The sequence below is a fragment of the Engystomops pustulosus genome, chromosome 3 (genome assembly GCF_040894005.1).
Source record: "Engystomops pustulosus chromosome 3, aEngPut4.maternal, whole genome shotgun sequence".
NCBI lineage: Eukaryota > Metazoa > Chordata > Amphibia > Anura > Leptodactylidae > Engystomops > Engystomops pustulosus.
The window spans coordinates 12392366-12404936 of record NC_092413.1 but is presented as its reverse complement, the minus strand read 5'-3'; the positions used below and the strand labels follow the sequence as shown (position 1 = coordinate 12404936).

The following is a 12571-nucleotide window of genomic DNA, read 5'->3' as shown; positions in this document are numbered from 1 at the left end:
TATAATACTGCCCCCTATGTACAAGAATATAACTACTATAATACTGCCCCCTATGTACAGGAATATAACTACTATAATACTGCCCCCTATGTACAGGAATATAACTACTATAATACTGCCCCCTATGTACAGGAATATAACTACTATAATACTGCCCCCTATGTACAGGAATATAACTACTATAATACTGCTCCCTATGTACAAGAATATAACTACTATAATACTGCTCCCTATGTACAAGAATATAACTACTATAATACTGCCCCCTATGTACAAGAATATAACTACTATAATACTGCCCCCTATGTACAGGAATATAACTACTATAATACTGCTCCCTATGTACAAGAATATAACTACTATAATACTGCTCCCTATGTACAAGAATATAACTACTATAATACTGCCCCCTATGTACAAGAATATAACTACTATACTACTGCCCCCTATGTACAGGAATATAACTACTATAATACTGCCCCCTATGTACAAGAATATAACTACTATAATACTCCCCCTATGTACAAGAATATAACTATTATAATACTGCCCCCTATGTACAAGAATATAACTACTATAATACTGCCCCCTATGTACAAGAATATAACTACTATAATACTGCCCCCTATGTACAAGAATATAACTACTATAATACTGCCCCCTATGTACAGGAATATAACTACTATAATACTGCCCCCTATGTACAAGGATATAGCTACTATAATACTGCCCCCTATGTACAGGAATATAACTACTATAATACTGCCCCCTATGTACAAGAATATAACTACTATAATACTGCCCCCTATGTACAGGAATATAACTACTATAATACTGCCCCCTATGTACAAGAATATAACTACTATAATACTGCTCCCTATGTACAGGAATATAACTACTATAATACAAGGATATATCTAGTGCTATAATACTACCTAGTGCTGTATGATATGTGTATATAGTCTGTCAGTCACACACTTGCGGTATATATTTCAGCTTCACCCTGGGGAATCTTTGTGGAATTCTTCTTCCTACTGTGAAGGTTTTGGATTTTAGCAATTTAATTGGATTCCCAAAGTCACAGTGGGAGCGGCACTTCTGTCTCTCAGATATGTCTCTGCCCCCGGCCTCCCCCGCTGGGCTCTAGTGGTGGGGAACAGAGAAGTAGAAATCTCTGTCCTGTGTGATAAGGACTTACAGACTGATGGATTATTACAGCCTTGTACTAGGGGCATTTCACATGGGTCCACAATGTACAATCCGGAATTATCATTTTTAGAGCATAGAAACTGCATGTAGTTAGTAGCAGCAGGACTGTTATATATGGATTTATATTCCAGAACCGTTACTTCTCCAAGTGCACTGGGACATATCCTCACTCTATTGCATCCAGTTCAGCAAGTGTTGGGCATTATTCCTAGAGAGATGTGTAATCATACCTGTGTATACATTTTTAGTAGCAGCAGGACTGTGAATATGGACTAACATTTCAGGATTGCTCACTGCACTGCTGTGCTCTGTTCACCCGTTGTTAGTTATTATCCCTGAACAGATGTGTAAATGTACCTGTGTGCGTTTTGTTAGTAGCAGCAGGACTGTGAATATGGATTTATATAACAGAATTTCACTGGGGGATTGTCCTCACATTGCTGTGCTCTGTGCAGCCAGTGTTATCTAATGTCCCTAAAGAGTCTTTCCTTTGTGTATGTTGCTAATAGTAGCAGCAGGACTATGAAATATGGACTAACATTCCTGGATTGTCCTCACACTGCTGTGCTCTGTGGAGCCAGTGTTAGCTAATGTCCCTAAAGAGTTTTTCCTTTGTTTGTGTTGCTAATAGTAGCAGCAGGACTGTGAAAGATGAACTTACATTCCAGGATTGCAGTGGGAGATTGTCCTCACACTGCTGTGCTCTGTGCTCTCTGTGCTGAAATGCTCCACAGCACCTCTACTGCATTATTTTTACCCATTATGGGCTTGATTTTTTGTCTTATTTGATTTTTTTCCCTTCTTTCTCAGGATGATAGCCCAACAATGCTAGATCCTGGCCAATCCCTTTAAGAAACCAATCGTAGAATCGTAGTATCTCTATTTTAATTTGCTTCATGTCACAGGGCTGTCCATGGCCGCCCCTCCAGGCCCAGACCCCTGCCATGAGGATGAAGGAATGTCATTGATCCCTACGGTCCTACAACAATGGGACTGCAAACAGTCTAATGTGCAGAAAGAGGACGGAGCAGAGGGGTCAGAGGTTACTGCCGCTAACAGGTGGGTGACAACTGATGACCCTGGGGCTGGAGATGAAGAGCCCCATGTTGTACTCATGTTTTATGCCTGGATCACCTGACATGCCCATTACAGGTCCTCCTGCTGGTTCCTCAGATGGTGCCCCGGTCACTTGTTGCCCACCTGATGCACATCTGCCTGTGGACCACGTGTGGTATCGGGGGTCCGGGTGGTTTCCATTAGATTATACCCTAGTTTGCTTCCTCCTCTCCAGCTTTGGGATCCACTGGGCTCTGAATGATCTCGGGGATCTTGCGTAGGACCGCAATGAAGGGTCTGGCCTGCAGTTTACATGAATCTTTGGGTCCAGCATCTGCATTATTTGATGTCTGGTCTGGGCTATGGATTAATCTGGTGGTTTGAGTTAATTTTGGGTTTGGTCTGGGGTCTGAATTATTATAAATATTATGGTATATGAAATCAATTTTTGGTCTGGGGTCTGAATTATAAGTCTGTGGTCTGGGAAATAAGATTTGTGAAATGGGGTCTTATTTAGTTTTGCAGTTTGAATTATTATAAACTCTCGGGTCTGGGGTCTGAATTATTATAAAGTCTCTGGTCTGGGGTCTGATTTATTATAAAGTCTCTAGTCTGGGGTCTGAATTATTATAAAGTATCTGGTCTGGGGTCTGAATTATTATAAATTCTCTGGTCTGGGGTCTGATTTATTATAAAGTCTCTGGTCTGGGGTCTGAATTATTATAAAGTCTCGGGTCTGGGGTCTGATTTATTATAAAGTCTCTAGTCTGGGGTCTGAATTATTATAAAGTCTCTAGTCTGGGGTCTGAATTATTATAAATTCTCTGGTCTGGGGTCTGATTTATTATAAAGTCTCTGGTCTGGGGTCTGAATTATTATAAATTCTCTGGTCTGGGGTCTGATTTATTATAAAGTCTCGGGTCTGGGGTCTGATTTATTATAAAGTCTCTGGTCTGGGGTCTGATTTATTATAAAGTCTCTGGTCTGGGGTCTGAATTATTATAAAGTCTCGGGTCTGGGGTCTGATTTATTATAAAGTCTCTAGTCTGGGGTCTGAATTATTATAAATTCTCTGGTCTGGGGTCTGATTTATTATAAAGTCTCTGGTCTGGGGTCTGAATTATTATAAAGTCTCGGGTCTGGGGTCTGAATTATTATAAACTCTCGGGTCTGGGGTCTGATTTATTATAAAGTCTCTAGTCTGGGGTCTGAATTATTATAAAGTCTCTGGTCTGGGGTCTGAATTATTATAAAGTCTCTGGTCTGGGGTCTGAATTATTATAAATATTATGGTATATGAAATCAATTTTTGGTCTGGGGTCTGAATTATAAGTCTGTGGTCTGGGAAATAAGATTTGTGAAATGGGGACTTATTTAGTTTTGCAGTTTGAATTATTATAAACTCTCGGGTCTGGGGTCTGAATTATTATAAAGTCTCGGGTCTGGGGTCTGATTTATTATAAAGTCTCTAGTCTGGGGTCTGAATTATTATAAAGTATCTGGTCTGGGGTCTGAATTATTATAAATTCTCTGGTCTGGGGTCTGATTTATTATAAAGTCTCTGGTCTGGGGTCTGAATTATTATAAAGTCTCGGGTCTGGGGTCTGATTTATTATAAAGTCTCTAGTCTGGGGTCTGAATTATTATAAAGTCTCTAGTCTGGGGTCTGAATTATTATAAAGTCTCTAGTCTGGGGTCTGATTTATTATAAAGTCTCTGGTCTGGGGTCTGATTTATTATAAACTCTCGGGTCTGGGGTCTGAATTATTATAAAGTCTCTGGTCTGGGGTCTGAATTATTATAAAGTCTCTGGTCTGGGGTCTGAATTATTATAAAGTCTCTAGTCTGGGGTCTGAATTATTATAAATTCTCTGGTCTGGGGTCTGATTTATTATAAAGTCTCTGGTCTGGGGTCTGAATTATTATAAAGTCTCGGGTCTGGGGTCTGATTTATTATAAAGTTTCTAGTCTGGGGTCTGAATTATTATAAAGTCTCTGGTCTGGGGTCTGAATTATTATAAATTCTCTGGTCTGGGGTCTGATTTATTATAAAGTCTCTGGTCTGGGGTCTGAATTATTATAAAGTCTCGGGTCTGGGGTCTGAATTATTATAAAGTATCTGGTCTGGGGTCTGAATTATTATAAACTCTCGGGTCTGGGGTCTGATTTATTATAAAGTCTCTAGTCTGGGGTCTGAATTATTATAAAGTCTCTGGTCTGGGGTCTGAATTATTATAAAGTCTCTGGTCTGGGGTCTGAATTATTATAAAGTCTCTGGTCTGGGGTCTGAATTATTATAAAGTCTCTGGTCTGGGGTCTGAATTATTATAAAGTCTCTGGTCTGGGGTCTGAATTATTATAAAGTCTCTGGTCTGGGGTCTGAATTATTATAAATTCTCTGGTCTGGGGTCTGAATTATTATAAATTCTTTGGTCTGGGGTCTGATTTATTATAAACTCTCGGGTCTGGGGTCTGAATTATTATAAACTCTCGGGTCTGGGGTCTGAATTATTATAAAGTCTCTGGTCTGGGGTCTGAATTATTATAAAGTCTCTGGTCTGGGGTCTGAATTATTATAAAGTCTCTGGTCTGGGGTCTGATTTATTATAAAGTCTCTGGTCTGGGGTCTGAGTCGAATAAGTGGATGGGGGGTCATTTTAATTTAATTTTGTGGTCTTGTCTGAGGCCTGAATTCATTTGGTCTGGTCTGAATAATATTGGGTTTGGTCTCAGATCTAAATACATTTTTGGGGTCCAATCTGCGAAATGAATTATTTTGAGTAGAGGTGAGCGGACCTCAACTCTAGGTTAATCGTCCTCCATTCGGCAGCTCCGCCTCTCCTGGACATGTTACTTGATTGGCTGTAGAGCAGACAGCTTTATGCCCCTAGCAGCTAGGCATGGCTGTGATTGGTCAGGTGTTCCCATCAGCTGTCTATCTGGCCAATCACAGCCATGCCTAAGCCTGATTGGCTGCGCAGCGACCCCTCCAGAAACATGTCTGGATAAGGCGAAGCTGTTGGGGGCTGCTCATCTCTAATTTTGAGGTCTGCTCTGTGGTCTCAATTTTGTGGTATGGGGTCTGATTGCTATTTAGGGTCGAGGTTGGGGCCCAAATTATTGTTGGGGTCTAGGTTTTAGTCTTACAAGATACGATATTTACTACTCTATATTCATCCTGTAGGCCAGAATATTCACGGATGAGACCCCTGGTTAAAGGGATTGTACGTCTTCTTCCCGTAGTATCACAATGGGGGGCAGCGTTTTTGGGGAAAGGCTTGTGAGGAGGTGAATCCGGAGGACGCGCTGCTGTGAAATGAATCTCTAGTTATGAATGGGGGTGTCCCAGGGAAGGTGATATATACGGGGGAGGGGATGGCCTCGGGGGCTCTCGGTAATCCACTCACAGGGAATGAAGAAGCTGCCACAATTACCTGAGAGTGATGGACGGGGCCTGCGGCTCCGCTATTAGAGGGTCCTGTCACCTCTCCTGACATGTAGTAACTTCTAATATTTCCCCTATAACCGCAATCCTGCGCCATCTTTTCGCTTTGTTGTAATGTCCTTCTGTTATTCCTCCTGTAAAAAGTGACAGCTGGCTGCTCCCGTTTAAGGTGTGTGCCTGCGCCCATACTGATATCGTCCAATCAGTGCTGACCGCACCAGCATGTACAGGAACACACCCAGTTGTCAATTTCTATGTTCTTTTAGAGGATACATTGATCACTATTAACCATGGCATCTAGGGGGTTAAGGCATTATTGATGTCTTCTGGGGTCTGCCTTGTCACAGGTCCACTTAAGGCTATCCTGTGCCCAAAAAAAGTAATTTTAAAATTGTCTGTAAATGAAATCTACTGTCAAAATTAAGCATAATCAATCACCAGCACTTATAGATTCAGGAACCTTGACTGTGGTATCTTCTTATATTTGTTATCCATGGCTTCCTTCTCTCTATAATCAACTTTTAAAATTATGCAAAGAAGCCAGAAGGACTCCGGGGGTGCTATTTGAGCCCTTCTGTGCTGCAGTTCCACAGGCTGTTACACTGTCTCAGGCACCGTGACTGTGTTAAACTTATATTTGTTATCCATGGCTTCCTTCCTTCCTTCTAAAATCAACTTTTAAAATTCTGCCAATGATCCAGAAAGGCTTTGGGGGTGCTAGCGAAGCCCCTCCATGCTGCAGCTTCACAAGCTTTTACACTGTCTTCCCTCCACCTCTGCTCCCTCAGCACTTCCTCCTCCTTCTGCCTGATGTAATCTCACTGCAGAAAAAGAAGTTCAGCACACAGTGGGAGGGGAAATTCTCCAGTGCAGTGTAACAGCCTGTGAAGCTACAACACAGAGGAGCATTAGTAACACCCCCAATCATTAGCATAATATTAATAGTTGATTTTAGAAGGCAGGAAGATTACCACAGTCACGGTGCCTGGATCTATGAGTAAGTGTCCCTGGTTTATCATAATGGATTTTGATGGTAAATTTCCTTTAACCCAGAATATTCCAAACTGCTGGCACACAAAATCCCATGAGAGAGGAGGTGACCCACTATTTTTTTATGAAGATGAAAATTATAAAATAGGAGGTACATGATGCCCCCATCTATAACACAGATTGCCCTAGTTGCTTTCTGTCTCACCATTGCACCCTCCTACGACTTTTACAAATGATGAAATGATCAGGTTTGCATGAATGTATCAGGAATTGCAGTAATATATTTACCAGAGGTCACGTTGGAAGTAAAACTTATCTGGAATATCTGAGGTCTGGCTCATTCCCAGACATTTGTTTTTTTTTACACCGGCCATTGTGAAATGATGCGTCTCTGCCAGAAAAGACTTTGAAGAGGGAAGTGGTAAAATAATTTAGGGGCTGCAAAATTATCAAAAACAAAAGCAAGTGAAAAAAGTCAGTGATCTTAAAGGGGTTGTCTGTGATTTGGAAAAGTCTAATTTACTTTTCTAGAAAAGGCGCCATCCTTATCCATAGGTGGTGCCTGGTATTGCAGCCAAGTTACTTTTAAAGGAAATCTACCACCAGGATAAAGAATTGTAAACCAAGCACACTGACATACTGGTGAGTGCCCCGTCTGGCAGGTTCAGCTTTCCTTTTATCTTCTTAGGACCTTGTTTTTAAAATAAAAAGGTTTCACAAATTATGCAGATGAGCCTCCGGGGCTCCAGACTCTATAGATATCAATGGAGCTTGGAGCCCCAAAGGTTCATCTGCACAATTTTTAAAACCTCTATTTCTCAAAAACAAAGGCATATGAAGCTACAAGAAGAGCAGATCCTGCCGGAGTAGGCACACACCAGTATATCAGTGTGCTTGGTTTACAATCCTTCATCCTGGTGGTAGATTTCCTTTAAGATAATATAGGAAAAGCAATACCAGGCGTAACCTGAGATCAAGGGGGGCGCCATTTCTGTAAGAAAAATCTGAGAAGGAAAGAAGATGAGGAGGGAAATGTTAAAAATTCTAAAATCCGATGTGTAAGTGATCCTTAAAGCAACCGATTTTTGGGAAATGTGCCCTCCCGTGCCACGTTACTGATCTCCATGGGCACCAGATCAATGGCGGCCGCTCGTTACCCAGGTAATAAAACAGACAGCACATATGAGAATCATAACTGGACGGAATAACCCCGCGAGACCAAAAATTCCTTTGAAGATTTTAGGGAATTCGCCAACAGATGTTAAACAGCTTTAGGTGGAACTTGAGGATCTCGTTTCTCCTAATCATTTACGTTTCTCATGGACGGGAATTAGTCAGTGGAAATAATGGGAGAGCCGTCATGACAGTGGGAGCAGGGATAGGGTGACTACAGAGGGAGCAGGGGTAGGGTGACTGCAGAGGGAGCAGGGGTAGGGTGACTGCAGAGGGAGCAGGGGTAGGGTGACTGCAGAGGGAGCAGGGATAGGGTGACTGCAGAGGGAGCAGGGGTAGGATGACTGCCGAAGGAGCAGGGTTAGGGTGACTGCAGAGGGAGCAGGGATAGGGTGACTGCAGAGAGAGCAGGGATAGGATGACTGCAGAGGGAGCAGGGGTAAGGTGACTGCAGAGGGAGCAGGGGTAGGGTGACTGCAGAGGGAGCAGGGATAGGGTGACTACAGAGGGAGCAGGGGTATGATGACTGCTGAAGGAGCAGGGATAGGGTGACTGCAGAGGGAGCAGGGATAGGATTACTGCAGAGGGAGCAGGGATGGGGTGACTGCAGAGGGAGCAGGGATAGGGTGACTGCAGAGGGAGCAGGGGTAGGATGACTGCCGAAGGAGCAGAGATAGGGTGACTACAGAGGAAGCAGGGATAGGGTGACTGCAGAGGGAGCAGCGATAGGGTGACTGCAGAGGGAGCAGGGATAGGGTGACTGCAGAGGGAGCAGGGATAGGGTGACTGCAGAGGGAGCAGGGATAGGGTGACTGCAGAGGGAGCAGGGATAGGGTGACTCCAGAGGGAGCAGGGATAGGGTGACTGCAGAGGGAGCAGGGATAGGGTGACTCCAGAGGGAGCAGGGATAGGGTGACTGCAGAGGGAGCAGGGATAGGGTGACTGCAGAGGGAGCAGGGATAGGGTGACTGCAGAGGGAGCAGGGATAGGGTGACTGCAGAGGGAGCAGGGATAGGGTGACTGCAGAGGGAGCAGGGATAGGGTGACTGCAGAGGGAGCAGGGATAGGGTGATTGCAGAGGGAGCAGGGATAGGGTGACTGCAGAGGGAGCAGGGATAGGGTGACTGCAGAGGGAGCAGGGATAGGATGACTGCAGAGGGAGCAGGGGGGAGACGTCGGAGGCAATGTTGATGGGACATTCCTATTGTGCCACAGAGAAGAAGACCAGGAGGAACATCTCTGTATGTAGAGGCCCTGAAGAAGAGCAAGTCTTTAGTGTAATGCTTGATTTCACCTGAGGTGGCGCTGCAGGGGTTATCTTCTCTCACTGTTCTCCCAGGTTCTCCGTGCCGGTGGTTTTGGCCACAAAAATGCTAACTAGACTCTCTACTGTCAGATGATGGCAGCATGGCTCCGCCCACTTGGCTAATAGCATATAGGACGGTCAAGCTAACAAAAATGACTTCTCGGGAATGGTAGGAACTTGAGAGAAAATGGCGACTTCAGAAATTCCTATTAAAGGATGGGAAGAGTTGGTGTGGAAGATCATCAAAAGGTCACGTTTTCAGAGATCCAAGTTAAGGAAGAATTCTGGTGATGGTCAGGTCGCTTTGGGGGTGGGATGTAAAGTTTTTTACACTCAGCTCCTGGGTGCGGGTGGATCGGGGGCGGATTACGATGGACATTTTTTAATGGTATTTACTTGGGAAAGGAGGGAGGTCCCTTCTGTTCACTTTTAATTCTGCAAGTTAAGGACCTTTGGAGGACCTTCAAAGGTCCTGAAAGGACCCTGGTATAAGTATACGAGGATTTCATGGCTGGAGGTTCCTCTTTTTATTATCTCTATAAGACACTATCAAATTTGATGATTGGTTCAGGTGGTCAAGGCCCCCTAGAAGGCATGGGCCTCGGGCGGCCGCCCAAATCGCCTAAATTATAATCCACTACCGGGATGGATGGAAGTGTCAGACCTGATTTTACTCTCATCTCACACGCTATAGGCATGAGGGGGCCTACAGGATTGTTCATGGCAGGGAGTCATAGGCCCCGTAGAAGCCTTGGGCCCCGGGCGGCCGCCCAAACCGCCTAAATTACAATCCACTACTGGGGTGGATGGAAGTTTCATATGTGACTGTGCTCTCATCTCACAGGCTGTAGGCAGGAAGGGGCCTACAGGATGGTACACTGCAGGGAGTCATAGGCCCCTTTGAAGCCTTGGGCCCCGGGCAGCTGCCAAAACTGCCTAAATTTTGATCCACTACCGAGCTGTATGGAAATGTCAGACCTGACTGTGCTCTCATCTCACAGGCTATAGGCATGAGGGGGCCTACAGGATGATGCACGGCAGGGAGTCATAGGCCCCTTAGAAACCCTGGGCCCCGGGCCGCCGCCCAAACCGCCTAAATTATAATCCACTACCGGGATGGATGGAAGTGTCAGACCTGACTGTGCTCTCATCTCACAGGCTATAGGCAGGAAGTGGCCTACAGGATGGTAAACGCTAGGAAGTCATAGGCCCCTTAGAAACCCTGGGCCCCTGGCAGCCACCCAAACCGGCTAAATTATAATCCACTACCGGGATGGATGGAAGTGTCAAACCTGACTGTGCTCTCATCTCACAGGCTATAGGAATGAGGGGGCCTACAGGATGATACACGGCAGGGAGTCATAGGCCCCATAGAAACCCTGGGCCCCGGGCGGCCGCCCAAACCGCATAAATTATAATCCACTACCGAGATGTATGAGTATGATGTATAAGTGTCAGACCTGACTGTGCTCTCATCTCACAGGCTATAGGCATGAGGGGGCCTACATGATGGTACACAGCAGGGGGTCATAGGCAATATCTTACCATCAGGGGGTGGGGGGTTTTGTCTGGCTCCGAGCCGACCCCTGTGTCCCCTATAATATTGGGGAATGAAACGTCACAACCCTAATGATTGGCCTTTCCTCTTCCAGGACCGGAAAGCGATCATTCTTCTACAATCTCCGAGTAGGAGCCCAGATAGGAATCTATGAAACCAGCCAGAAAACGACAAAAACTCTCCAAAAGATAAATCCCGTTTTGCTTCGGATTTACGGGATTTTCACTGGCTGCAGTTTATTCTGGGAATAATAACAGAGGAAGACGAGAGGAGACGAAGACGAGCGGCTGCCGACATCTACAGATTCCAGAACACAATCCATGGACTGTAACAAGGAGAGCGCGGGACATCAATATCCGACTGCTGGACGGGATCCAAGCGCTGGAGCGCCCGGAATTCTTATATTCCCACTGATTCCCGCAGAGAGGACTGGCTGGATGATGGACTATAGGGGTCACGCGTCAGAGATGATTACATTAACCTGGTCCAACAACGCGGAGGTTAAAGGGGAGGCCCTACATAAATTCTCTGTGATACAAAGATAACATTGTTGCTTCTTGTTTGGCTCGGATCCAGTTAGGAGATCCACTACAGAGCATGGATGCAGCGGAGGCCGGTGATATGGGCACAGCAGAAGTGGATTATAATATGGGTGCATTGGGCGGTAGCCCGGGGCCCAAGCCTTCTAGGGGGCCCATGACCACCTAAACCAACCACCACATTTTATACTGAGAAGCACCTTCACCCATAAAATCCTCCTATCTGTGCCTACTCTCACTACACATGTACACAAGAGACATTTCAGGACCTTTGAAGGTCCTCCAAAGGTCCTGGAACCGCAGATTGAAAGCGGAAGAAGGGACACATCCTCCATTCCCCTAGAAGCTGATTCTAGTACCAGATGTAGGAAGTGATTCCAGACTTGTAGGGCTACAATATTCATACAGCCCAGGACCCAGGGCAATCTTATCTGCCCCTAGGTACTGGGGCAGTGACCTGAGGGGCATCTAACCGTCTCTTATAAAGAATGGAAATGGGAGCAAATTAGTTGACACCAAGGAGGGTGAAGTAAAAGTGTAATGTCAAATGTTTTGAATGTTTAAAAAAAAAAAATTAAGTTTTTTTTCTCCATTTTTGTTTAGCTTTTTTAAATTTTTGGAACTTGCTATGTTATGGAAACATCTGGATGTAAGTGCAAAGTTATGGTATGCCGCACTGCCTGGAGAGATGTGTAATCAGACCTCTGTGTATAAAGTTAGTAGCAGCAGGACTGTGAAATATGGAGTAATATTTCAGGATTGGAACTTCCCTGAGTCCACAGTCGGCATCTGCTCACACTGCTGTGCTCTGTGCTCTCTGCAGCCAGTGTTATGTATTGTCCCTGGAGAGATGTGTAATCATACCTCACACTGCTGTGCTCTGTGCTCTCTGCAGCCAGTGTTATGTATTGTCCCTGGAGAGATGTGTAATCAGACCTCACACTGCTGTGCTCTGTGCTCTCTGCAGCCAGTGTTATGTATTGTCCCAGGAGAGATGTGTAATCAGACCTCACACTGCTGTGCTCTGTGCTCTCTGCAGCCAATGTGAGGTATTGTCCCTGGAGAGATGTGTAATCAGACCTCACACTGCTTTGCTCTGTGCTCTCTGCAGCCAATGTGAGGTATTGTCCCTGGAGAGATGTGTAATCAGACCTCACACTGCTTTGCTCTGTGCTCTCTGCAGCCAATGTGAGGTATTGTCCCTGGAGAGATGTGTAATCAGACCTCACACTGCTGTGCTCTGTGCTCTCTGCAGCCAATGTGAGGTATTGTCCCTGGAGAGATGTGTAATCAGA

At 45.0% G+C, this 12571-nt stretch overlaps 1 long non-coding RNA gene across 1 annotated transcript; it reads left to right on the top strand.

Annotated features, from left to right (window-relative positions):
* Nucleotides 1-2118: 2118 nt before the first annotated feature.
* On the top strand, nt 2119-11282 carry LOC140120406 (uncharacterized). The gene is made up of 2 exons (XR_011853768.1): nt 2119-2268; nt 10832-11282. It is a non-coding gene; the product is annotated as an uncharacterized lncRNA (long non-coding RNA).
* The last annotated feature ends 1289 nt before the right edge of the window (nt 11283-12571 follow it).